The sequence below is a fragment of the Salvelinus fontinalis genome, chromosome 18, assembly GCF_029448725.1.
Source record: "Salvelinus fontinalis isolate EN_2023a chromosome 18, ASM2944872v1, whole genome shotgun sequence".
Classification (NCBI taxonomy): domain Eukaryota; kingdom Metazoa; phylum Chordata; class Actinopteri; order Salmoniformes; family Salmonidae; genus Salvelinus; species Salvelinus fontinalis.
The window spans coordinates 25,674,163-25,700,777 of record NC_074682.1 but is presented as its reverse complement, the minus strand read 5'-3'; positions in this window follow the sequence as shown (position 1 = coordinate 25,700,777).

The window sequence follows — 26,615 nt, the reverse complement described above, 5'->3', positions numbered from 1 at the left end:
TGGCTTTTTGAAGAGCCTATTTTTTATAACACTGCCATCCAGTCCAGTGCTCTGGATTCAGCCAGCCTGCGTTCATGCCTGTTAGGTGTGGGGTGCACCAAGCTGGGTCATCTGATACAGAGCAGGAGCAGATCGTTGGAGGAGCTGGGAGAAAGAGCGGGGATCCGATCATCTCGCCTACTGAGGAAGGTCGTCGCTGAGGTCTGTGACTCCTTGCCAGTGCTTCATCGTCAGTATGTGACTGACACTTCCAATTCTGATCGGTGGAAGGAGGGTCTGGATTATGTTTTCCCTGCACTGATTGTTAGTGCTGCGGTGGGGGCATTCAAGGAGGACGTGGGGATGCTGCTTTCCTTCGATACCCCGGAGCTGGGGGAGTTCAAGGAGGTGGGAAAGAAGGCCACGTACAGAATATGTGTAAAGGTGTCCCATGCCTCTTCCCTGGAAGGGGTAAAATCGACGAGGTGGGCGGGTGTGCTTGGTCCAGGTGCTTCCCCAAAAGGCTGTTGGCGATCATTATATAAACTGCCGATTGATAAGAGGACAGCTGACCTCCAATGGAGGATAATACATGGAGCTATAGCCACCAACATGCATCTGGTACACCTGGACCCTACTGTTGGGGAAGGGTGTCCATTCTGTGCAGAGTCTGAAACTCTGGCACATCTGTTTTTACTGTGTCCCAGGTTGGTCGGGATGATGGACCTGATCACTGACTGGTTCTCAACGTTGGGAGAGGTTTTCTCTTCCCAACTGTATATATTTGGGCCAAAGTACAGGTTCAGTCAAAAGGGTGTCGTTGTGTTGCTTAATTTTGTGTTAGGGGCAGCTAAATTAGCGATATGGAAGACCCGAAAGAACAGTATTCGGGGACAGGGGTCTGTGGATGTGGTGGGAATGCTGGAGGGAATGTTGGCAGCGAGACTAAGGGTTGAGTTTGCCTAATATAAACTTGTCAACAATATTGATCTGTTTTTGAGTATATGGGGTATTCAGAGGCTGTTGTGTTTAGTTACTGTGGAGGAGGAGTTGGAGTTGTGTTTTTAATTGATGTGTAACTGTGGTTTTGTATGAGTATTTATTGTGTGGTGGGCTCCCAGACCCAATAAAGATTATTTAAAACTCACACACACACACACACACACACACACACACACACACACACACACACACACACACACACACACACACACACACACACACAATTATCCCATTTGAGTAGCAACACCAGCTGGGATGCTTAATCCATGCGCCCTACCACCCACCTCAGTGACTGCCACATGATTGGTCCTGATATAATTTATGGCATAGCACATCAAATGAGCACCTTTTGTCACTTAAGAGATGGCAAACAGGGGCGAAGAAAACATCCACAAGGTATGACCTCGAGACTGCTTTGTGTGAAAACGAGGAATCGCAATTGCCGTGAAGAATTCACTTCACCATAGAATCCATAGAAACCATGGCCCAGATATTTCAAAGTTGGACAAAAATAAAAAAGTATGACATGGGCTGCCGAGGCACACTAATGTTTTTTTACCATGATGCATTGTAATGGAAGTTAATTCCTTTTAAGGGACTTAATTCTCACAAGAACTAGAACATTCAGTTAATTTGACTAATGTCTTGCTTTCAGCTAAGCCAGTCAGGTGTAGGCGATCGCTCAATACATAGTTCCTTACTTTGTTAAGAAAAAAAGTAATGTGTTTTTTTGTTTTGTATTTCTTTCTAGTTGTCCTGCAGAAAATAATAATTCCACAGGTGATAACCCCCCCATTCATTTGATTTGTAGTGTTAGATTGCAACGCCAGAAAAGTGGGTTCTATTCACGGGACCACCGGTACATGAAATGTATGCACGCATGACTGTGAGTTGCTTTGGATAAAAGCGTCTGCTAAATGGAATATATTATTGTCATCCCAATCATCATGTCAATTTCATAATGGCAGTACAGTGACAATAGGTGAAAGGGAAAATGAATGGGCTTCTCTCATCTTACATTCGGAAACAAGCACCATCACATACATTAAAAACAACCTGGGCAATTTCTGCAGTGTCATGTTCGGAACAATTGCGTCAGGTCAGGTCCGATTTTGACTGAATCCCTAATGTCTGTTGAGGAAATTACGATTAAGGAACATTCCAGCAAAATTGGCAATGTCAGAACACCCAGCAGATGTTTTGCATCGCATTTTGGGTGACTGGCAAATCTCATTATGCACAGACTCCCCTTGGAACGACCACATTTGAATATTCATAATGGACCACACACAAACACTTTGAATGAGCAATTGCATGTGTGCTAGTTTACTTCTGCCCAGTTTTTTATTTCAATGATATTCTCACTCAGTTATGAATCTTGCAACACACCAGGTGAACTCTGTTGACATGTTTAGCCCCAGAGAGTTGGAGAATCTCATTAAGAAAAAAAGCGAAACATATTCAATGTGCTTTGTAGTGCCTTGATACAACTCCTCATTGACAACAGAGAGCGGAATAGAGAATGTGAGGTTGAATACAGATACAGTGAAGACATTCAGAAGTGTGTTTTGTCCTGATGGGTTTTCCAGTAGCACTAGAATCAGACAGGATGTCTTGAAGGGTTGTTAATTGTGTAATCATGGTAATATAGTCCAATGTTAACATATAGTATACAGCAATAACAGCATAAACGTGATATGCAGATGCAAGAAATTGTTATGTTGCAAGCATAAAATGACATTGACAATAGTTGCTTTCACATGTATTGATGGTTGCTAAGTATAGCTACTGGCTGTCATAGTAAGGAATGATGATGATGCCCCAGATGATGCAATGAAGTCAGTTCTTTGCCATTCAAGATCTGAGAGATTACAGAGTTATTCAGTGGTTATTTAAAGTTTTACCGACAAGGGAAATTAGGGGATATGGAAGAGATGAAAGGAAGAGTGGAGTAGGAGAGTGATGAGGGGATAGAGTTTATGATTGTGCCAGTTGACATATACAGAGCACATTCCATCAGGTGCTTTCAGTGAGGTGCTGTTGGATGTTCATTAGAACTGCAATAACAATTTCTTGCTTTAACTAAATCAATGCACTCAACAAGAAATACAAATAGAGAGTTCTGTAACGCTCTGTAAGAGCAAGCAGGGTATAATACATTATGACTGTATTCATTATTGCAAGTGCCTTCACAGCTTTCCATCAATCCACAATGAAAAAACGTATCATATGTACTCGTAACAGCCTTTATACATATGTCAAGACTCAAAATGCATAAATAATTTATTACACAGAGATGGTGCGTTATACGATCTGCATTCATAACTGCTCATGGTTCCTTATAACAGCCTATAGAAGCATACTGTAAATGTAATGAATGACAGACCGTACATGGACGTGGATATATCTGTATGGGGACGGGGACAGTTTCAGAACGCGAACATGAGCATTGTCACACATAATGTCACGTCCTGACCATAGAGAGCATTTATTTTCTATGGTAGAGTAGGTCAGGGCGTGACTAGGGGTTGTTCTAGTTCATATTTTCTATGTGGGGTTCTAGGTTTATTTTCTATGTTGGTGATTTGTATGATTCCCAATTAGAGGCAGCTGGTAATCGTCGTCTCTAATTGGGGATCATACTTAAGTTGCATTTTTCCACCTGTGGGTTATGAGATATTGTTTATGTCTAGGTATAGTTGCCTGTGAGCCCTACTCTGAGCTTCACATTTCGTTTGTTCGCTTTATTGTTTTGGTTTTCTAAGTTTCACTTTCTAATAAAATATGTGAAACTCATTTTTACGAACAATGTGACAGAAACCATTTTAACGAACAACGTGACAGAATATCCCATCAACAAAGGACCAAGCAGCATGCCCAGGAGGAGGAAGTATCCTGGACTTGAGAAGAGATCCTGGATGGGAAAGGATCCTGGACTTGCGAGGAAATCCTTGCAGGACAGGATCGCCTTCCTTGGCGGGAGTCGCCTAGGAGCATGAGAGGACAGCGACGACGTCGGGAAGGAAGGCCACAGAAACCCCAATAATTTTTTTGGGGGGGGGGATACATGAAGCAGTCAGCGGAGCCGAGGAGTGAACCAGAGCCAGTCAGGGAAAAGAGGGAGAATTTGGAGGAGAGAGAAATGGGAGAGTTGTTGAGTTGGTGGAGGATGCACGGCATTTGCCCTAAGGAACGTGTTGTTAGTTTAGTGACACCTGAGTCAGCTCCCCGTACTTGTTCTGAGAAGTGTGTTAAAGTTCCGGTACAATTGATGCCGGCTATACGCACCAGGTCTCCAGTGCGTCTTCACAGCTCAGTACGTCCTGTGCCAGCTCCTCGCACTTGCCGTGCAAAGTGTGTTAACGTTCCGGTACAATGTGTGCCGGTTCTACGCACCGTGTCTCCAGTGCGCCTCCACAGCCCGGTACGTCCTGTGCCAGCTCCCCGCACTTGCCGTGCGAAGGTTGTCATCTGTCCAGGACACATTGTGCCAGCTCTACGCTCCAGACCTCCAGTGCGCCTCCACAGCCCAGTACGTCCTGTGCCTGCTCCTCGCACTCCCTCTCAAGTGCGCCTTCCCAGTCAGGTACGTCCTGTGCCTGCTCCTCGCACTCTCCTTGGAGTGCGTGTTCCCAGTCAGGTACATCCTGTGCCTGCTCCTCGCACTCTCCCTCAAGTGCGCCTTCCCAGTCAGGTGCATCCTGTGCCTGCTCCTCGCACTCGCCCTGAAGTGCGTGTCACAGTCTGGCGCCACCTGTGCCAGCTACATCCATCAGGCCTCCAGTGCGCCTCCCCAGTCCAGAGCTTCCAGCGACATTCCCCGGTCCAGAGCTTCCAGCGACATTCCCCGGTCCAGAGCTTCCCGGCGACGTTCCCCGGTCCGGAGCTTCCGGCGACGTTCCCCGGTCCGGAGCTTCCGGCGACGTTCCCCGTTCCGGAGCTTCCGGCGACGGTCAACGGTCCGGAACCTCCTGAGACGGTCCACGGTCCGGAACCTCCTGAGACGGTCCACGGTCCGGAACCTCAAGCTCCATGGCTGGAGCCTTCCCCTGCGCCGAAGCCCAGTCTAAGCACGGCGTCCAGTCCAGCTCCAAAGCCACAGTCTTCTTTGGCGTTGGTGCCCAGTCCAGGCACAGCGTCCAGATCCGCTCCGTGGCCGAAGTCTTCATCTGCACCGAGGTCTAGTCCAGGCACAGTGTTCAGCAAGTGTCCCTGGCTGGATCCGTGGGATGAGCAGGTTATTCGGCCTGCACCAGAGCCACCACCAAAGATGATGGATCCGAGAGCTGAGTGGGTACTTCGTTCCGTACCAGAACCAGCTCCGATGTTGGCGGATTAGCTGGTACTTCGCCACGCACCAGAGCCACCACCGACACTAGACACCCCCCCTAACCCCTCCCTTTTCTTTCAGGTTTTGCGGTCGGAGTCTGCACCTATGGGGGGGGGGGGGTACTGTCACGTCCTGACCATAGAGAACATTTATTTTCTATGGTAGAGTAGGTCAGGGCGTGACTAGGGGTTGTTCTAGTATATATTTTCTATGTGGGGTTCTAGGTTTATTTTCTGTGTTGGTGATTTGTTTGATTCCCAATTAGAGGCAGCTGGTAATCGTTGTCTCTAATTGGGGATCATACTTAAGTTGCATTTTTCCACCTGTGGGTTATGGGATATTGTTTATCTCCAGGTATAGTTGCCTGTGAGCACTACTCTGAGCTTCACGTTTCATTTGTTCGCTTTATTGTTTTTGTTCTTTTAGTTTCTCTTCCAAAATAAAGGATGGAAACATACCACGCTGCATCTTGGTCCAATCCTTATAACGATCGTGACACATAATAAACTAAACTAAACCCATTCTTTACAGGGAGTTAAACATACTGTAAATATAATGAATGCCACAAAGGGGATTGATAAAAAAAAGGTGACAGCAACTTATCTTGATGTATTTCTCTGAATTCAGATGGAGCTGTTATTGAAGCCATAAATGGAGTGACTCATACGTTGTCACCATACAGTAATAATAAGAGAAAAGACGAAGGCACAGGCTGACGTTAGAAGAATGCATGTCACAGGCTCACTTTTGTCACTTTGAAGATTTGTGTGTCTGCATAATTCGGTGTGTGTGTGTCCACTTGCACACCTGTGTGTGGAGACGGGAGTAGCTTGTGTTTCAGTGGGTGGAAAAGCTGTGTGTTTGTGAAAGAGAGGTGTTATCAAATTTGTTTGGCCACTGCCCGCACTCACAATAATAATTAGGCTACTTGAGTGAAGAGATTGCATTTAGAGAGCTCCCAGCTCCTTGTTCACATGTGGTTGAACTGTTGGTAATGACTAGCCTATGTGGTTAATGAACTGGCGGGACAGTCAGTTAGTGGATTGCACTTTGTACGAAGAAAACGAAATGGCTCTGTTTCTCTCTCTCTCTCAGTTTCTCTCTCTCCAGGTCTCTCTCTCTAGGTCTCTCTCTCCTGGTCTCTCTTTCCTGGTCTCTCTCTGTGTCTCTCTCTCGTTGTATCTTTCGCAAGGTCTCTCTAGGTCTCCCTCTATCTCTAAGTCTCCCTCTCTCTATAGGTCTCTCTCTCTCTCTCTCTCTCTCGATATCTGTCTCACATACACTCTCACACACTGTCACCTGCTAAGTGCTATATCACACCTTGAATATATAAAGTACCAGTCAAAAGTTTGGACACACTTACTCATTCAAGGGTTTTTCTTTATACTATTTTCAACATTGTAGAAAAAAATTGAGACGAAATCAAAACGATGAAATAACACATATGGAATCATGTAGTTATATTTTAGATTCTTCAAAGTAGCCACTCTGCCTTGATGACAGCTTTGCACACTCTTGGCATTCTCTCAACCAACTTCACCTGGAATGCTTTTCCAACAGTCTTGAAGGAGTTCCCACATATGCTGAGCACTTGTTGGCTGCTTTTCCTCCACTCTGCGGTCCAACTCATCCAGCACGCCATAAATCGCCTTCTTGACAAAATAGCCCTTACACAACCTGGAGGTGTGTTGGGTCATTGTCCTGTTGAAAAACAAATGATAGTCCCACTAAGAGCAAACCAGATGGGCTGGCGTGTTGCTGCAGAATGCTGTGGTAGCCATGCTGGTTAAGTGTGCCTTGACATCTAAATAAATCACTGACAGTGTCACCAGCAAAGCACCCCCACAAAATCCGACCTCCTTCTCCATGCTTCACGGTGGGAACCACACGCGGAGATCATCTGTTCACCTACTCTGCGTCTCTCAACGGTGGTTGAAACCAAAAATCTCAAATTTGGACTCATCAGACCAAAGGACAGATTTCCACCAGTCTAATGTCCATTGCTTCTTGGCCCAAGCAAGTTTCTTCTTATTATTGGTGTCCTTTAGTAGTGGTTTGCAGCAATTCTTTGCAGCAATTTAACCATGATGGCCCGATTCACGCGGTCTCCTCTGAAAAGTTGATGATGTGTTGATGTTGAGATGTGCCAAAGTGTGCAAAGCAGTCTTCAAGTCAAAGGGTGGCTACTTTGAAGAATCTCAAATAGAAAATAAAATTTGGACACAAAAGTTTGGACAAAGCCACCCTTTGCCTAACTGAGTGTCCCGTCAGTTCATCTGTTACGGATACAAGTATCCTGTGTGTGTATCCTGTGTGTGTATTTATTTTCTCTCCTTCTCCCCTCACAGGTGGCAATTCACCAATCAGTCGCTAATCAGAAGACACCTGATCCTTTTCCCTTACCCTATCACATCCCCTTTCCCTTGGTTTAAAAACCCAGTCAGTTGTTTTGTCTGGAGCTCAATCTCTCTGTGTCTCGATCTCTCTGTGTCTCGATCTCTCTGTGTCTCGATCTCTCTGTGTCTCGATCTCTCTGTGTCTCGATCTCTCTGTGTCTCGATCTCTCTGTGTCTCGATCTCTCTGTGTCTCGATCTCTCTGTGTCTCGATCTCTCTGTGTCTCAATCTCTCTGTGTCTCAATCTCTCTGTGTCTCAATCTCTCTGTGTCTCAATCTCTCTGTGTCTCAATCTCTCTGTGTCTCAATCTCTCTGTGTCTCAATCTCTCTGTGTCTCAATCTCTCTGTGTCTCAATCTCTCTGTGTCTCAATCTCTCTGTGTCTCAATCTCTCTGTGTCTCAATCTCTCTGTGTCTCAATCTCTCTGTGTCTCAATCTCTCTGTGTCTCAATCTCTCTGTGTCTCAATCTCTCGCTATCTCTATCGCTCGCTATCTCTATCGCTCGCTATCTCTATCGCTCGCTCTGTCTCTCTCTCTCTCTCTCTCTCTTTTTATTGAGCTCTCTTTTGGTTTTTGTTCCTACATGTCACATTTGTCCGGAATTATGTGATTATGTATTGTTGTGCTTCATGACTGTTTGTTTGTTGGTGAGAAAAGGGGGTACCAAGACAAGTCGCCCATGGGCATACACTACCCGTAAGGTAAACTTTGTCTAAATAACCTAGTTAGAACTGGGCGGACCACCCACTGTATTTTTGGTTAGTTAGCTAGCTGTTCTTAAAGCAGGCTAGTCTAGTTTAGGGCTGTTTTGGGATATTTATTATTTATTTCCTTGGGTCCAGCTCAGCCCCTCTTCCCGTCCCCCTTTACCGTGTGTTTAAAAATAAACCCTGAGTGTTTGACGGTAGATTTAAGTTGTCTGTGGTTTTTGTTCTCACTGTTACGTTTTACAATTTGCATGAGTTATGTTACGGGTCTCGTTACCATCCACCCTAGACTGTAGAGCCGAAGGGATTTGTAACAACCTCTGTGCACACTTTTGGCATTCTCTCAACCAGCTTCATGAGGAATGCATTTAAATTAACAGGTGTGCCTTGTAAAAAGTTAATTTGTAGAATTTTTTTCCTTGCTAAGCCAGTTGTGCTGTGACAAGGTTGGGGTGGTATACAGAAGTTAGCCCTATGACTACCTCATGAAGCTGGTTGAGAGAATGCCAAGAGTGTGCAAAGCTGTACTCCATGCAAAGGGTGGCTACTTTGAAGAATATCAAATTTGTTCAACACTTTTTTGGTTGGTTCATGATTCCATTTGTTTTTTTTAATCGTTTTGATGAATTCACTATTATTCTTCAATGTAGAAAATAGTAAAAATATAGAAAAACTTGTGTCCAAACTTTTGACTCTGCAGTGTATATATATATATATATATATATATATATATATATATACTTAGCGGTCAGTTTATTAGGTACACCCATCTAGTACCGGGTTGGGCCCCCATTTGCCTCCAGAACACCCTGAATTCAATCAATCAATCAAGTTTATTTTATATAGCCCTTCGTACATCAGCTAATATCTCGAAGTGCTGTACAGAAACCCAGCCTAAAACCCCAAACAATGCAGCTGTAGAAGCACGGTGGCTAGGAAAAACTCCCTAGAAAGGCCAAAACCTAGGAAGAAACCTAGAGAGGAACCAGGCTATGTGGGGTGGCCAGTCCTCTTCTGGCTGTGCCGGGTGGAGATTATAACAGAACTATGCCAAGATGTTCAAAATGTTCATAAGTGACAAGCATGGTCAAATAATAATCATGAATAATTTTCAGTTGGCTTTTCATAGCCGATCATTAAGAGTTGAAAACAGCAGGTCTGGGACAGGTGGCGGTTCCATAACCGCAGGCAGAACAGTTGAAACTGGAATAGCAGCAAGGCCAGGTGGACTGGGGACAGCAAGGAGTCATCATGCCCGGTTTGCCGTGACGTATGGTCCTAGGGCTCAGGTTCTCAGAGAGAGAGAAAGAAAGAGAGAACGAGAGAATTAGAGAGAGCATACTTAAATTCACACAGGACAAGACAGGAGAAGTACTCCAGGTATAACCAACTGACCCTAGCCCCCCGACACATAAACTACTGCAGCATAAATACTGGAGGCTGAGACAGGAGCGGTCAGGAGACACTGTGGCCCCATCCGAAGAATTATCCGAAGAATTATTTGGGGTATTGATTCTTCAAGGTTTTGGTGAATGGGTATCAAGGGACCTAACGTGTGCCAGGAAAACATTCCCTACACCATTACACCACTGCCACCAGCCTGTACCGTTGACGCCATGCATGGTGGATTAATTGACTCAAGCTGCTTATGCCAAATTATGACTCTGCCATCAGCATGAATCAATAGGAACTGGGATTCGTCGGACCGGGTGATGTTTTTCTACTCCTCAATTGTCCAGTGTTGGTGATCGCGTTCCCACTGGAGCTGCTTCCTCTTGTTTTTAGTTAATAGGAGTGGAACCTGGTGTGGTTGTCTGCTGCAATAACCCATGTGTGACAAGGACCGACGAGCTGTGCGCTCCGAGATGTCATTCTACACACCACAGCACAGTTATTTTCCTTTTTGTGAACAGTCTGTTAGCTTGCACGATTCTTGCCATTCTCTTCAGACTTCTCTCATCAACAAGCTGTTTTTGCCCACAGGACAGCCACTGACTAGATGTTTTTTGTTTGTCTCAACAGGAACTGGGATTCCTCGGCCCAGGTGACGTTTTCCACTCATCTATTGTCCAATGTTGGTGATCGCATTCCCACTGGAGCTGCTTCTTGTTTTAAGCTGATAGGAGTGGAACCCGGTGTTGTCATCTGCTGCAATAGCTCATCTGTGACAAGGACCGACAGGTTGTGCGTTCCGAGAAGCCATTCTGCAAACCACTGCAGTCAATACAGGACTAAGATTGAAATGTACTACACCGTCTCCGACGATTGTCGGATGAGGTAGGGCTTGCAAACTATTACAGACTACAAAGGGAAGCACAGCCACGAGCTGCTCAGTGACATGAACCTACCAAAAGAGCTAAATTACTTCTATGCTCGCTTCAAGGCAAGTAACACTGAAACACGCATGAGAGCACCAGCTGTTCCGGATGACTGTGTGATCACGCTCTCTGTAGCCAATGTGAGTAAGACCTTTAAACAGGTCAACATTCACAAGGCCTCAGTGCCAGACGGATTACCAGAACATGTAGCTGGAGGGCGGGGCTTTTCATATAAAGCTCAATTTTTATGGAATGGTCTGCCTATCCATGTGAGGGACGCAGACTCGGTCTCAACCTTTAACTTCTTCGGGGTAGGAGGCAGCATTTTCACTTTTGGATAAATGGCATGCCCAAATTCAACTGCCTGCTACTCATCCCCAGAATAGAAGATATGCATATTATTAGTAGATTTGGATAGACAACACTCTGAAGTTTCTAAATCTGTTTGAATCATGTCTAGGAGTATAACAGAACTTATGTAGCAGGCAAAACCCAGAGGACAAACCATTCAGAATTATTTATTTTGTTGAGGTCACTGTCTTTTCAATGAGCTTTCATTGGGACACCAGATTTCTAAGGGACTTGTTTGCAGTTCCTACCGCTTCCACTGGATGTCACCAGTCTTTGGAAATTGGTTGAGGTTTTTCCTTTGTGTAATGAAGAAGTACGGCCATCTTAAATGAGAGTCACTTGAAGTAAATTGTTTGAGAGAGGCACATTACCAGAAAAGTTGCGTCAGTTTGTTTTCTTTGTGTATTGAACACAGATCATCCCGTCTTCAATTTGATCGATTATTAACGTTTAAAAATACCTAACGTTGTATTACAAAAGTAGTTTGAAAAGTTTTGGTAAAGTTTACATGTAACTTTTGATATATTTTGTAGTGACGTTGCGCAAGTTGGAAGCTGTGTTTTTCTGGATGAAACACGCCAAATAAATTGACATTTTGGATATACACTGCTCAAAAAAATAAAGGGAACACTAAAATAACACATCCTAGACCTGAATGAATGAAATATTCTTATTAAATACTTTTTTCTTTACATAGTTGAATGTGCTGACAACAAAATCACACAACAATTATCAATGGAAGTCAAATTTATTAACCCATGGAGTTCTGGATTTGGAGTCACACTCAAAATTAAAGTGGAAAACCACACTACAGGCTGATCCAACTTTGATGTAATGTCCTTAAAACAAGTCAAAATGAGGCTCAGTAGTGTGTGTGGCCTCCACGTGCCTGTATGACCTCTCTACAACGCCTGGGCATGCTCCTGATGAGGTGGCGGATGGTATCCTGAGGGATCTCCTCCCAGACCTGGACTAAAGCATCCACCAACTCCTGGACAGTTTGTGGTGCAACGTAGCATTGGTGGATGGAGCGAGACATGATGTCCCAGATGTGCTCAATTGGATTCAGGTCTGGGGAACAGGCGGGCCAGTCCATAGCATCAATGCCTTCCTCTTGCAGGAACTGCTGACACACTCCAGCCACATGAGGTCTAGCATTGTCTTGCATTAGGAGGAACCCAGGGCCAACCGCACCAGCATATGGTCTCACAAGGGGTCTGAGGATCTCATCTCGGTACCTAATGGCAGTCAGGCTACCTTTGGTGAGCACATGGAGGGCTGTGCGGCCCCCAAAGAAATGCCACCCCACACCATGACTGAACCACCGCCAAATCGGTCATGCTGGAGGATGTTGCAGGCAGCAGAACGTTCTCCACGGCGTCTCCAGACTCTGTCACGTCTGTTACGTGCTCAGTGTGAACCTGCTTTCATCTGTTAAGAGCACAGGGCGCCAGTGGCGAATTTGCCAATCTTGGTGTTCTCTGGCAAATGTCCTGCACGGTGTTGGGCTGTAAGCACAACCCTCACCTGTGGACGTCGGGCCCTCATACCACCCTCATGGAGTCTGTTTCTAACCGTTTGAGCAGACACATGCACATTTGTGGCCTGCTGGAGGCCATTTTGCAGGGCTCTGGCAGTGCTCCACCTGCTCCTCCTTGCACAAAGGCGGAGGTAGCGGTCCTGCTGCTGGGTTATTGCCCTCCTACGGCCTCCTCTACGTCTCCTGATGTACTGGCCTGTCTCCTGGTAGCGCCTCCATGCTCTGGACACTACGCTGACAGACACAGCAAACCTTCTTGCCACAGCTCTCATTGATGTGCCATCCTGGATGAGCTGCAATACCTGAGCCACTTGTGTGGGTTGTAGACTCCGTCTCATGCTACCACTAGAGTGAAAGCACCGCCAGCATTCAAAAGTGACCAAAACATCAGCCAGGAAGCATAGGAGCTGAGAAGTGGTCTGTGGTCACCACCTGCAGAACCATTCCTTTATTGGGGGTGTCTTGCTAATTGCCTATAATTTCCACCTTTTGTCTATTCCATTTGCACAACAGCATGTGAAATGTATTGTCAATCAGTGTTGCTTCCTAAGTGGACCGTTTGATTTCACAGAAGTGTGATTGACTTGGAGTTACATTGTGTTGTTTAAGTGTTCCCTTTTTTTTTTTGAGCAGTGTATATATCGACGGAATTAATCAAACAAAAGGACCATTTGTAATGTTTATGGGACATATTGGAGGGCCAACAAAAGAAATTCGTCAAAGGTTTTGAATTATGAATTATATTTTTATTTCTGCTTTTTGTGTCGTGCCTGCAGTGTTGAAATATGCTACTCTTTTTGTTTACTGTTGTGCTATCATCAGATAATAGCATCTTATGCTTTCGCCCGAAAAGCCTTTTTGAAATCTGACATGTTGGCTGGATTCACAACGAGTGTAGCTTTAATTTGGTATCTTACATGTGTGATTTAATGAAAGTTAGATTTTTATATAATTTTATTTGAATATGGCGCTCTGTATTTTCCCTGGCTATACGCAATCGTCCCACCTACCCCAGAGAGGTTAAGTCTTTATTGAAGACTCCTCTCTTCAGTAGGTCCAATGATTAAGTGTAGTCTGGCCCAGGGGTGTGAAGGTGTAAGTCGCTCTGGATAAGAGCGTCTTCTAAATGACTAAAATGTAAATGTAAAAAATGTGAACGGAAAGGCACTGGAGCGACGAACCGCCCTTGCTGTCTCTGCCTGGCTGGTTCCCCTCTCTCCACTGGAATTCTCTGGCTCTAATCCTATTATGGGGCTGAGTCACTGGCTTACTGGTGCTCTTCCATGCCGTCCCTAGGGTGGTGTGTCACATGAGTGGGTTGAGTTACTGACGTGATCTTCCTGTCCGGGTTGGTGCACCCCTTGGGTTTGTGCCATGTGGGAGATCTTTGTGGGCTATACTCGGCCTTGTCTCAGGGTAGTAGGTTGGTGTTTGAAGATATTAACCTGTCTAGGATCAGCGTGGCGCTAGCGGCACACCCCCCCCCCCCACTGAAAAACCAGTGCCGCGAAATTCAAAAAAAATATTTTTTTAAAATATTTAACTTTCACACATTAAAGTCCAATACAGCTAATGAAAGACACAGATCTTGTGAATCCAGTCAACATTTCCGATTTTTAAAATGTTTTACAGGGAAGACACAATATGTAAAGATGTACATCTATTACCTAAAAACACATTAGCATAATCCACCATCTTTTATTTGTCCACCAACACCAGTAGCCATCACCAATTCGGCTAAACTAAGATATTTATAGCCCCTAACCAACAAAAAAACTCATTAGATGACAGTCTGATAACATATTTATGGTATGGGATAGGTTTTGTTAGAAAAAAGTGCATATTTCAGGTAGATGGCATAGTTTACAATTGCACCCACCATCACAAATGGACTAGAATAATTACAATGAGCAACGTGTTTACCTAACTACTAATCATCAAACATTTCGTAAAAATACACAGCATACACGAATCGAAAGACACAGATCCTGTGAATACAGACAATATTTCAGATTTTCTAAGTGTCTTACAGCGAAAACACAATAAATCGTTATATTAGCTTAGCACATAGCAATTAGCAGCCCAGCATTGATTCTAGCCAAAGTGAGCGATAAAAGTCAACATCGCCAAAAGATATTAATTTTTTCACTAACCTTCTCAGAATTCTTCCGATGACACTCCTGTAACATCACATTACAACATGCATATACAGTTTGATCGAAAATGTTTATATTTAGCCACCAAAATCATGGTTAGACAATGTGAAATGTAGACAAGCTGGTAAAGAAAAAGTCCTTGCGCCACTTAGACAGTGATCTACTCTTATACATAAATACTCATAAACGTGACTAAAAAATATAGGGTGGACAGGGATTGATAGACAATTTAATTCTTAATACAATTGCGTTATTACATTTTTTAATTTATCCTTACTTTTCAATACAGTTTGCGCCAAGCGAAGCTACGTCAAAAAACATGGCGTCCTAAGCCACTAAAATGTTGACACAGAAACACGATTTATCATAATAAAAATGTCCTACCTTGAGCTGTTCTTCCATCAGTATCTTGGGCAAAGGATCCTTTCTTGGGAGAAATCGTCTTTTGGTGGAAAGCTGTCCTCTTGCCATGTGGAAATGTCAACTGCGTTCGGGATGAACTGAAAAGCGTGCCCAACTTTTCACATCGTTGCAAAAATAAATGTCCCAAAATCGCACTAAACGGATATAAATTGCTATAAAACGCTTTAAATTAACTACCTTATGATGTTTTTAACTCCTATAACGAGTGAAAAGATGACCGGAGAAATATAACAGGCTAAACTAACGCTTGGAACAGGTGCGCGCCGGTGTCCTCTAGGCTCATGACGCAGCTCCCAAAGAATGACTAGCTTCAGGGTTTTTTCATTTGTAGGGCCTGTGAACGCGCAATCGACCCCGTTGGAATCGTCATCACGTAAAGGCATCCAGGGGAAGACGTAAGAAGTGTCCGTATAGTCATAGCAACGACAGTGCCCTTTTAACTGACTTCAGAAGAGTGGCCAACATTTCTCAAATCTGACTCCATGTCAGGGAAATTGCTGTAGAATGGGCTCTGTTCCACTTAGAGACAAAATTTCAACTCCTATAGAAACTATAGACTGTTTTCTATCCAATAATAATAATAATATGCATATTGTACGATCAAGGATTTTGTGGGAAGCCGTTTAAAAAATTAGCCAAATTAGCATAAATAATCTAAACAGCGCCCCCATCCCCAACAGGTTTAATCTAGTGGTGTGGGGGCTGTGCTTTGGCATAATGGGTGTGATTATATCCTGCCTGTTTGGCCCTGTCCGGGGGTATCGTCGGACAGGGCCACAGTGTCTCCCGACCCCTTTTTTTCTCAGCCTCCATGCCTTAGGCATGCTGCAAGGAGGCATGAGGACTGCAGATGTGGCCAGGGCAATAAATTGCAATGTCCGTACTGTGAGACACCTAAGACAGCGCTACAGGGAGACAGAATGGACCACGTGTAACACCTGCACAGGATCGGTACATCCGAACATCACACCTGCGGGACAGGTACAGGATGGCAACAAAAACTGCCCGAGTTACACCAGGAACGCACAATTCGTCCATCAGTGATCAGACTGTCCGCATTAGGCTGAGAGAGGCTGGACTGAGGGCTTGTAGGCCTGCAACAACGTCGCCTATGGGCACAAACCCACTGGACCAGACAAGACTGGCAAGAAGTGCTCTTCACTGATGAGTCGTGGTTTTGTCTCACCAGGGGTAAATAGTCGGATTTGCGTTTATCGTCGAAGGAATGAGCGTTACACCGAGGCCTGTACTCTGGAGCGGGATTGGTTTGGAGGTGGAGGGTCAGGGCCACAATGGAAATATGTACTGTTGGGGGTACTCGAGGATCGGAGTTGGGAAACACTGCTGCAGGCATTGTCATTTTGGAGTTGCATTCAAGATTGAGAGCTATCATCATAATGTTTTTTTTAATCATTTAGGCTTCTATAATAACTATACAAAGACCCCATGGATGTTGCCATTCATTTCAATGGTCTCTGCTCATTAGCAATCATGCCATATAAAGTATCATTATATGCCATCTTGTCAAGTTTCGTTATACAGGCCAACTGGAATATAGCACTAAGATTCCCCCTAAATTAAATTCAGTGTACAGTGTTAGGGGTCTGCATCATACCTCAGTTCAAATAGGGCTGCAATCCCGTTAACGGGATCGATATGACAACAGCCAGTGAAAGTGCAGGACGCCAAATTCAAACAACAGAAATCTCATAATTAAAATTCCTCAAGCATACAAGTATTTCACACCATTTTAAAGATACACTTCTTGTTAATCCCACCACAAGGTACGATTTCAAAAAGGCTTTACAGCGAAAGCACCACAAACTATTATGTTAGGTCACCGCAAAATCACAGAAAAACACAGCCATTTTTCCAGACAAAGACAGGAGTCACAAAAGCTGAAATAGAGATAAAATTAATCACTAACCTTTGATGATCTTCATAGGACTTCATGTTACACAATACATATATGTTTTGTTCAATAATGTTCATATTTATATCCAAAAACCTCCGTTTACATTGGCGCCATGTTCAGAAATGCCTCCAAAATATCCTGAGAAATTGCAGAGCCACATCAAATAACATAAATACTCATCATAAACTTTGATGAAAGATATGTTTTACATAGAATTAAAGATAAACTTGTTCTTAATGCAACCGCTGTGTCAGATTTCAAAAAAGCTTTACGGCAAAAGCACAATATTCAATAATCTGAGAACAGCGTTCAGCCACAAAAGGAAGCCATACAGTTACCCGCCAAATTGTGGAGTCAACAAAAGTCATAAATAGCATTATAAATCTTCACTTACCTTTGCTGATCTTCGTCGGAATGCACTCCCAAAGCTCCCACTTCCACAAGAAATGTTCGTTTTGTTCGGTAATGTCCATCATTTATGTCCAAATAGCTACTTTTGGTCAACAAATCCAAAGTCACAAAAGCGCGTTCACTAAAAGCAGACAAAATGTCAAAAAGTTCCGTAACAGTCAGTTAAACATGTCAAACGATGTATTGAATTAATCCTTAGGATGTTTTTAACATAATTCTTCAATATTGTTCCAACCGGAGAATTCCATTGTCTTCAGAAGTGCGATGGAACAGACCTCGCTCTCACATGATCGCGCATGGTCAGAGCATGGTCAGCTCATGGCAGACCTTACTCATTCCCCTCTCCTTCGGCCCCACTTCACAGTAGAAGAATCAGGCAAGGTTCTAAAGACTGTTGACATCTAGTGGAAGCCGTAGGAAGTGCAAACTGACCCATATCCCACTGTGTATTCGATAAGCGATGAGTTGAAAACCTACAACCCTCAGATTTCACACTTTCTGGTTGGATTCTTTTCTCAAGTTTTACCTGCCATATGAGTTCTGTTATCCTCACAGACATCATTCAAACAGTTTTAGAAACTTCAGAGTGTTTTCTATCCAATACTAATAATAATATGCATATATTAGCAACTGGGACTGAGGAGAAGGCAGTTTACTCTGGGCACCTTTTCATCCAAGCTACTCAATACTGCCCCTGCAGCCATAAGAGGTTTTAGATATGATCCTACTTTTCAAAACACTTATTAGACATTTCTTATTTTATGTATTTGTACATTGACCCAGTAAACATGTTTGTTAGTGCAGCTGGAGTGGTGATTAAGGACAGGTGGCAGAAATAACTATAATCGAACCAACATTCAGTAGGAAGACCACTGTATAGGAGGATGTTAATTCTTCCCTCCACACACTGGAAGATAACCAGGACAGGGATGAGCTGAGAGTATGATGAGATGCCTCGTGAGCATCATCATTTCAATACTTGTTGTATATAATTTTTTTCTGTGATGGAGCAAACATAGGTTATAAGAAAAATGAAATGCAACAATAATTGGATGGCTGAAAAATAAATAGGATATATGGGGCGCATGCTTATTGGCCCTCAATTTGGTCTGTGTGACAGCAGACATAGAAAAACAGACTTAGGCTAAATTGAGTATGCAGACAGATACAGCCAATAAATACAGTAGACAGATATGCCAAGCATGAGAAAAGGATTAACCACTGATAGAAAATTGAATACAACCACATCCCTCACATGCAGGCATGGTCTGCAGAGTGGCAACAGTCACAGCAACCTCTCAAAAGGGAGATATAATCCACTCCCCTGTCCGTGCCCCTTAACCAACGTAGAATGCCCTTGACACAGAGCAAGAGAGGCACGGTCAAGGTTAATTGGGATGTTGTGCTGCCGGATACTAGAATTATGACCAATGGCCATGTTAGGCTGAAGCTTGGTGTTACCCATTTTGTTCAGGACACCTGTGGGTAAAAAAAAGGCAGTTTGCATTGAGGGATTAGCACACTGAACGGGTTATGCTTTATTTTGCTGCCATCATAGAGGTTTGCAGTAAAAGCGTTGTTTCAACATGATACTGTAACGGTGCCCCATAAGGCTGTGGAGAGCGGTGATAAGGAGATCTGTGTGATGTGTGTAAGAGACGTCATTGGTCAGGGAATCTGATCGCACAAAGGGGATGAACCCATTGGGATTCCAAGTTGGTGACTTGTGGCTGCAGGCCATTCAATTTTTGAAAGGGTTAAAATACTATTTTATTTGACTTTTTTTCAATCAGTGCCCAAGGTGAGGTAAAGCATTTCCAAAGGGATTCTAATGTTGAAATTTGTGACTCCATTGAGACTACTACCATCTGTCATACTCGTAACCCCTCAATCTCAGGGCTCAGTAGGAAAGTTATATATAACAGCTAGCATACTGAGAAAGCATTCTGAAATGATGGTAACACAAGGGAAGGAATTTATTAGAGGAATTTGTGCTCACACTGAAAAAGACACAAATCACAACTGACGTGAATAAATTGTGCGCACATGTGGCCATGCACCTTTGTTTTAAACGCATTGCTGGGGTGTAGGCTATCGGATGTGATCAACTAATATGCGTTTGGTAGTTACAAATTATCAAAACTCTCTCTTTCTCATTTTGCCTTTAGGAAACATTGGTTAATGGACCTTTTTTACATTACTGGTCTTGTGCAGAAAATTGGCCCTTTTCCAAGCTTTTGAGCAGTAATGGTAACAAAGCCTTGAGATTGCCTCTCTATTTGCAATCAGTTTCTCATTAAAATAAAATAATGGCCCTCATGCGCAAATGCCAGGCTCAGTTTGTATCTTCTGACACAGTATGCAATTTAGTCCTCGCACACACCCGCAAACATTCATGCACACAGATGAACAGCGCATTCGGAAAGTATTCAGACCCCTTGACTTGTTCCACATTTTGTTACTTTACAGCCTTATTCTGAAATGTATTCAATTGTTTTTTTTTCTTCATCAATCTACACACAATACTCCATAATGGCAAAGCAGAAACAGGTTTTGAGATGTTTTTGCAAATGCCGAAAAAAAATGAAATAACACATTAACATGCTGTAAGTATTCAGACCCTTTACTCAGCACTTTGTTGAAGCACTTTTACGCTACAATACCAGTCAAAAGTTTGAACAGATCTACTCATTCAAGGGTTTTCTTATTTTTTACTATTTTCTACATTGTAGAATAATAGTGAAGACATCAAAACTATGAAATAACAAATATGGAATCATGTAGTAACCAAAAAAGTCTTAAACAAAATAACACATTTTTTATATTTGAGATTCTTCGAAGTAGCAACCCTTTAGCCTTGATGACAGCTCTGCACAACCAGCTTCACCTGGAAGGCTTTTCCAAAAGTCTTGATGGAGTTCCCACATATGCTGAGCACTTGATGGCTGCATTTCCTTCACTGTGCAGTTCAACTCATCCCAAACCATCTCAATTGGGTTGAGGTTGGGTGATTTGTGTAGGCCAAGTCATTTGATGCAGCACTCCATCACTCTTCTTCTTGGTCAAAAAGCCCTTACACAGCCTGTAGGTTTGTTGGGTCATTGTCCTGTCGAAAAGCCAATGATAGTTCCACTAAGTGCAAAGCAGATGGGATGGCGTGTTGCTGCAGAATGTTGTGTTAGCCATGCTGGTTAAGTGTGCCTTGAATTCTAAATAAATCACAGACAGTTTCACCAGCAAAACACCATCACGCCTCCTACTCCATGCTTCAAGGTGGGAACCGCACATGCGGAGATCATCCGTTCACCTACTCTGCATCTCACAAAGACACGGCGGTTGGAACCAAAAATCTCAAATTTGGACTCATCAGAACAAAGGACAGATTTCCACCGGTCTAATGTCCATTGCTCGTGTTTCTTGGCCCAAGCAAGTCTCTTCTTATTATTGGTGTCCTTTAGTAGTGGTTTCTTTGCAGCAATTCGACCATGAAGTCTTGATTCACGCAGTCTCCTCTAAAGACTGGATGTTGAGATGTGTCTGTTACTTGAACTCATGAAGCATTTATTTGGGCTGCAATTTCTGAGGCTGGTAACTCTAATGAACTTATACTCTGCAGCAGAGGTAACTCTGGGTCTTCCTTTCCTGTGGCAGTCCTCATGAGATAGTTTAATCATAGAGCATGATGGGTTTTGCGACTGTACTGACATTTTTTGGAGTGACTGACCTTCATGTCTTAAACTAATGATGGACTGTCATTTCTCTTTGCTTATTTGAGCTGTTCTTGTCATTTTATGGACTTGGTCTTTTACCAAAAAGGGCTCCCTTCTATATACCGCCCCTACCTTATCACAACACAACTGATTGTCTCAAACGCATTAACCGCTCTGGGATATGTGGGACGCTTGCGTCTCACTTGGCCAATAGCCAGGGAAAATGTAGAGCGCCAAATTCCAAAAAATTATATAAAATCAAACTTTCATTAAATCACACATAAAAGATACCAAATTAAAGCTACACTCGTTGTGAATCCAGCCAACATGTCAGATTTCAAAAAGGCTTTTCGGCAAAAGCACAAGATGCTATTATCTGATGATAGCACAACAGTAAACAAAGAGAGTGTAGCATATTTCAACCCTGAAGGCGCAACACAAAACGCAGAAATTTGACGAATTTCTTTTGTTGTCACTCCAATATGTCCCATAAACATCACAAATGGTCCTTTTGTTCGATTAATTCCGTCCATAAATGTCCATTTATTTGGCGCGTTTGATCCAGAAAAAAACAGCTTCCAATTTGCGCAACGTCACTACAAAATATCTAAAAAATTACCTCTAAACTTTGCCAAAACATTTCAAACTACTTTTGTAATACAACTTAAGGTATTTGTAAACGTTAATAACGATCAAATTGAAGACGGGTCTATCTGTTTTCAATACAGGATGACAACAAACTAACGATACTTTTCTAGTCTTGCGCAACTCTCAAACAGTACACATAACGTTACACTGATTCCAGATGGCCGTTCTTCTTCATTGCACAAAGGAATAACCTCAACCCATTTCCAAAGACTGGTGACATCCAGTGGAAGCGGTAGGAAGTGCAAACAGGTTGATTAGAAATCTATTATCCCAATGAAATCTCATTGAACAGACGGTGACCTAAAAAAAAACATTCTGAATGGTTAGTCCTCGGGGTTTTGCCTGCTATATAAGTTCTGTGATACTCATGACATGACATGATTCAAACAGTTTTAGAAACTTTAGAGTGTTTTCTATCCAAATCTACTAATAATATGCACATCTTATATTCTGGGGATGAGTAGAAGGAAGTTGAAATTGGGCACGCTATTCATCCAAAAGTGAAAATGCTGCCCCCTATCCTAGAGAAGTTAAGAGGGAAAGAAATTCCACAAATAAACTTTTTACAAGGCACACCTGTTAATTGAAATGCATTCCAGGTGACTACCTCATGAAGCTGCTTGAGAGTATGCAAAGCTGTCATCGAGGAAAGGGGTGTTTAACACTTTTTTGGTTACTACATGATTCCATATGTGTTTTTTCATATGTAGAAAATAGTTTAAAAAAACAAAAAACATGAATGAGTAGGAGTGTCCAAACGTTTGACTGGTACTGTATATTTGGGGAGTTTTTCCCTTTCTTCTCTGTTGATGCTTTCAAGCTCTGTCAGGTTGGATGGGGAGTGTCGCTGCACAGCTATTTTCAGGTCTCTCCAAAGATGTTCGATTGTGTTCAAGTCTGGGCGCTGGTTGGGCCACTCAAGGACCTTCTGGTTGGGCCAATCAAGGCCACTCCTGCGTTGTTTTGGCTGTTTGCTTAGGATCGTGGTCCTGTTAGACTTCGGCGAATGTTCACCTTCTGAGGTCCTGAGCACTCTGGAGCAGGTTTTCATCAAGGATCTCTCTGCTCCGTTCACCTTTGCCACGATTCTGACAAGTCTCCCAGTCCCTGCCGCTGAAAAACATCCCTGCAGCATGATGCTGCCACCACAAGGCTACACCGTAGAGATGGTGCCAGGCTTCCTTCAGATGTGACGCTTGACTTTCAGGCCAAAGAGTTCAATCTCGGTGTCATCAGACCAGAGAATCTTGTTTCTCATGGTCTGACAGTCCTTTAGGTGCCTTTTGGCAATCTCCAAGCAGGCTGTCATGTGCTTTTAACTGAGGAGTGACTTCCATCTAGCCATTTGACCATAAAGGCCTGATTGGTGGAGTGCTGCAGAGATAGTTCCTGATCTCCACAGAGGAAACCTAGAGCTATGTCAGAGTGACCATTGGGTTCTTGGTCATTTCCCTGACCTAGGCCTTTCTCCCCCAATTTCTCAATTTGGCCAGGTGGCAATCTCTAGGAAGAGACTTAGTGGTTCCAAACTTCTTCCATTGAATAATTATGGAGGCCACTGTGTTCTTGGGGACCTTCAATGCTGCATACAATTTTTGGTACCCTTCCCCAGATCTGTGCCTCGACACAATCCTGTCTCGGAGCTCTACAGACAATTCCTTCGACATCTTGGCTAGGTTTTTGCTCTGACATTCACTGTCAACTGTGGGACCTTGTATAGACAGGTGTGGGCCTTTACAAATAATTTCCAATCAGTTGAATTTATCACAGTTGGACTCCAATTAACTTGTAGAAACATCTCAAGGATGATCAATAGAAACAGGATGCACCTGAGGTCAATTTCAAGTCTCATAGCAAAGGGTCTAAATACTTTTGTAAATAAGGTATTTAGTTGTTTTATTTTTAATAAATGTACAAACATTTATAAAAACCTTTTTTTTGCTTCGTCATTAGGGGGTAGATTGATTAGGAAAAAATTATTTAATACATTTTAGAATAAGGCTGTAATGTAACAAAATGTGGAAAAAGGGACGGGATCTGAATATTTTACGAAAACACTATGTGCCACATGTGCATCGGAACAGTTGAATGTGATGGCTTTTCCTCATCTCATGTGCCATGTACACATTGTATGACATGGTACACATTACAAAATATTACACTGTCCGGCAATGGGTTCTGCTGTTCATGTACTGCAGTATTGTCACGCCTTGACCTTAGAGTGCCTTTTTATTTCTCTATTTGGTTAGGTCAGGGTGTGATTAGGGTGGGCATTCTATGTTTCCTATTTCTTTGTTTTTGGCCGAGTGTGGTTCCCAATCAGAGGCAGCTGTCTATCGTTGTCTCTGATTGGGAATCATACTTAGGTAGCCTTTTTCCCACCTGTGTTTTGTGGGTAGTTATTTTCTGTTTAGTCTCTGTTACCTGACAGAACTGTTCGCTTTCGTTTTGTTACTTTGTTCGAGTTTTTTTTAGAAATAAATAATCATGAACACTTTTCACGCTGCGCTTTTGTCCACTCCTTCCGATGACAGGCGTTACAAGTAGATGTTCCCCTTGCATTATGCATCAATTTAATCTAACTGTGTTTTTAGGTCACTTGATATATTTGATATGCAGATATGCAAATTATATGTTCAAAATCATCAAACATATTAATTAATATTGGGGGTATCATTTTGATCTGATAAGGCTGTATATACATATAATAGTAAACACATAATGGGCAAACACTTCAGAGGCTGTATTTTAATGTTGGGGAAGCTACTCTGAAAATACAGTTTACCAAGATACCAATTACTTCACACTGGAATAAGTTAATCTTCAATACTTTAAAGCTTAAAGCTACCCTTTAGTTTACTTTAAAAAACAAATACCACATCTAAACTACTTAGTGAAAAAGTATCATATCTAAATCTGAATTGTCAGACTACAAATTGCAAGACAGATCATTCTGGAGTCAGATGTGTAATTTAGCCTATTGAACACAAAAAGTGAGAATTAGGCAGTTTTGATAGTGAAAAAGAAAGGAAATTCTTACATACTTCACCCACACTTTATTTAATTTATGCAAAAAAGTAGCTTGTAGTTCCAGTAGTTAGCTAAACCACTACACAAAGAAATTAAGTACTGAAAGCACTACCAAGATTTTTATTTAGTACAACTGTCACGTTCCTGACCGGTTTTCTGTTATTTTGTATGTGTTAGTCGGTCAGGGCGTGAGTTTGGGTGGGCAGTCTATGTTATGTGTTTCTATGTTGGTAAAGGGTGACCTGATATGGTACTCAATTAGAGGCAGATGGTTTTCATTTCCTCTGATTGAGAGCCATATTAAGGTAGGTGTTTTCACATTGATGGTTGTGGGTGGTTGTCTCCTGTGTCTGTGTTTGCCGCGCCACACGGGACTGTCTCGGTTTGTTTGTATGTTCGTTCTTTTGTGTAGTCATTTTCCTGTTTGTGAGTTCTTCGTTGTATGTAAGTTCGCATGTCCAGGTCTGTCTACGTCGTTTGTTATTTTGTTAGTTATTCAAGTATAGTTCGTTTTTGTCTTTTTCAAAGAGGAAGTAATGGGGGGAAAAGGACACTGGGCACATATTGGGGAATATCGCCGCGCTCGTGAGGAGATGGAGGCAGCGAGAGCCCAAGAGCGGTGGTATGAGGAGGCAGCAAGGAGACGTGGCTGGAAGCCCGTGAAGAAACCCCAAAAATGTCTTGGGGGGTGGCTAAGAGGTAGTGGGCCGAGGGCAGGTAGGAGACCTGCTCCCACTTCTCAGGCTAACCGTGGTGAGCGGGAGTACGGGCAGACACCGTGTTACGCAGTAGAGCGCACGGTGTCTCCTGTACGTGTTCATAGCCCTGTGCGGGTTATTCCACCTCCCCTCACTGGTAGGGCTAGATTGGGCATTGAGCCAGGTGTCATGAAGCCGGCTCAACACGTCTGGTCTCCAGTGCGTCTCCTCGGGCCGGCATACATGGCACCAGAATTCGGCATACATGGCACCGGAATTCCGTAACAACAACTACAACCAATCTACTGCAAAATGTAATTAATGCTGCAATATGTCACTTTTTGTAGGTCATAGAAATATGTTACACCCTGATCTGTTTCACCTGTCTTGTGCTTGTTTCCACCCCTCACCAGGTGTCTCCTATTATTCCCCATTATCCCCTGTATCCCCTGTCTATTTATACCTGCATTTTCTGTTTGCCTGTTGCTATTTCGTCTTGTTTTGTCAGTTCTTACCAGCGTGTTTCCTGTTTCTCCTGTTCAAGTTTTTGTTTCCTAGTCTTCCCGGTTCTCACCTTTCTGCCTGTCCTGACCCTGAGTCAGCCTGACGTTCTGTCCCTGATTGAATCTGCCTTGGATTATGAAACTCTGCATGCCCTCGCCTGCCCCTTTGTTATAATCAAACTATCCGCCTCCTGTGTCTGCATCTGGGTCATATCCTGAGTCGTGATAGTCATTCTCATTGAAAGCAAGTCTAAGAAGCTGTAGATCTATTTGCACAATTTCTATGATTCCTGTTTTTAAGTTTTGTTTTTGCATTTGAAAATACAATATATTTGGTTATGGAAAATATTCCACAGCCGGTTAGATGGTACAATGATTCTCTACACTACACTTGCTTGTTAAAGCTTTCACATAAACTGAAATTAGGTTAACTATTAGAATTTTAACAACCAGGAAATGGCGGAGCGATTTCTGCATAGTGAATCTTTAAAATTAT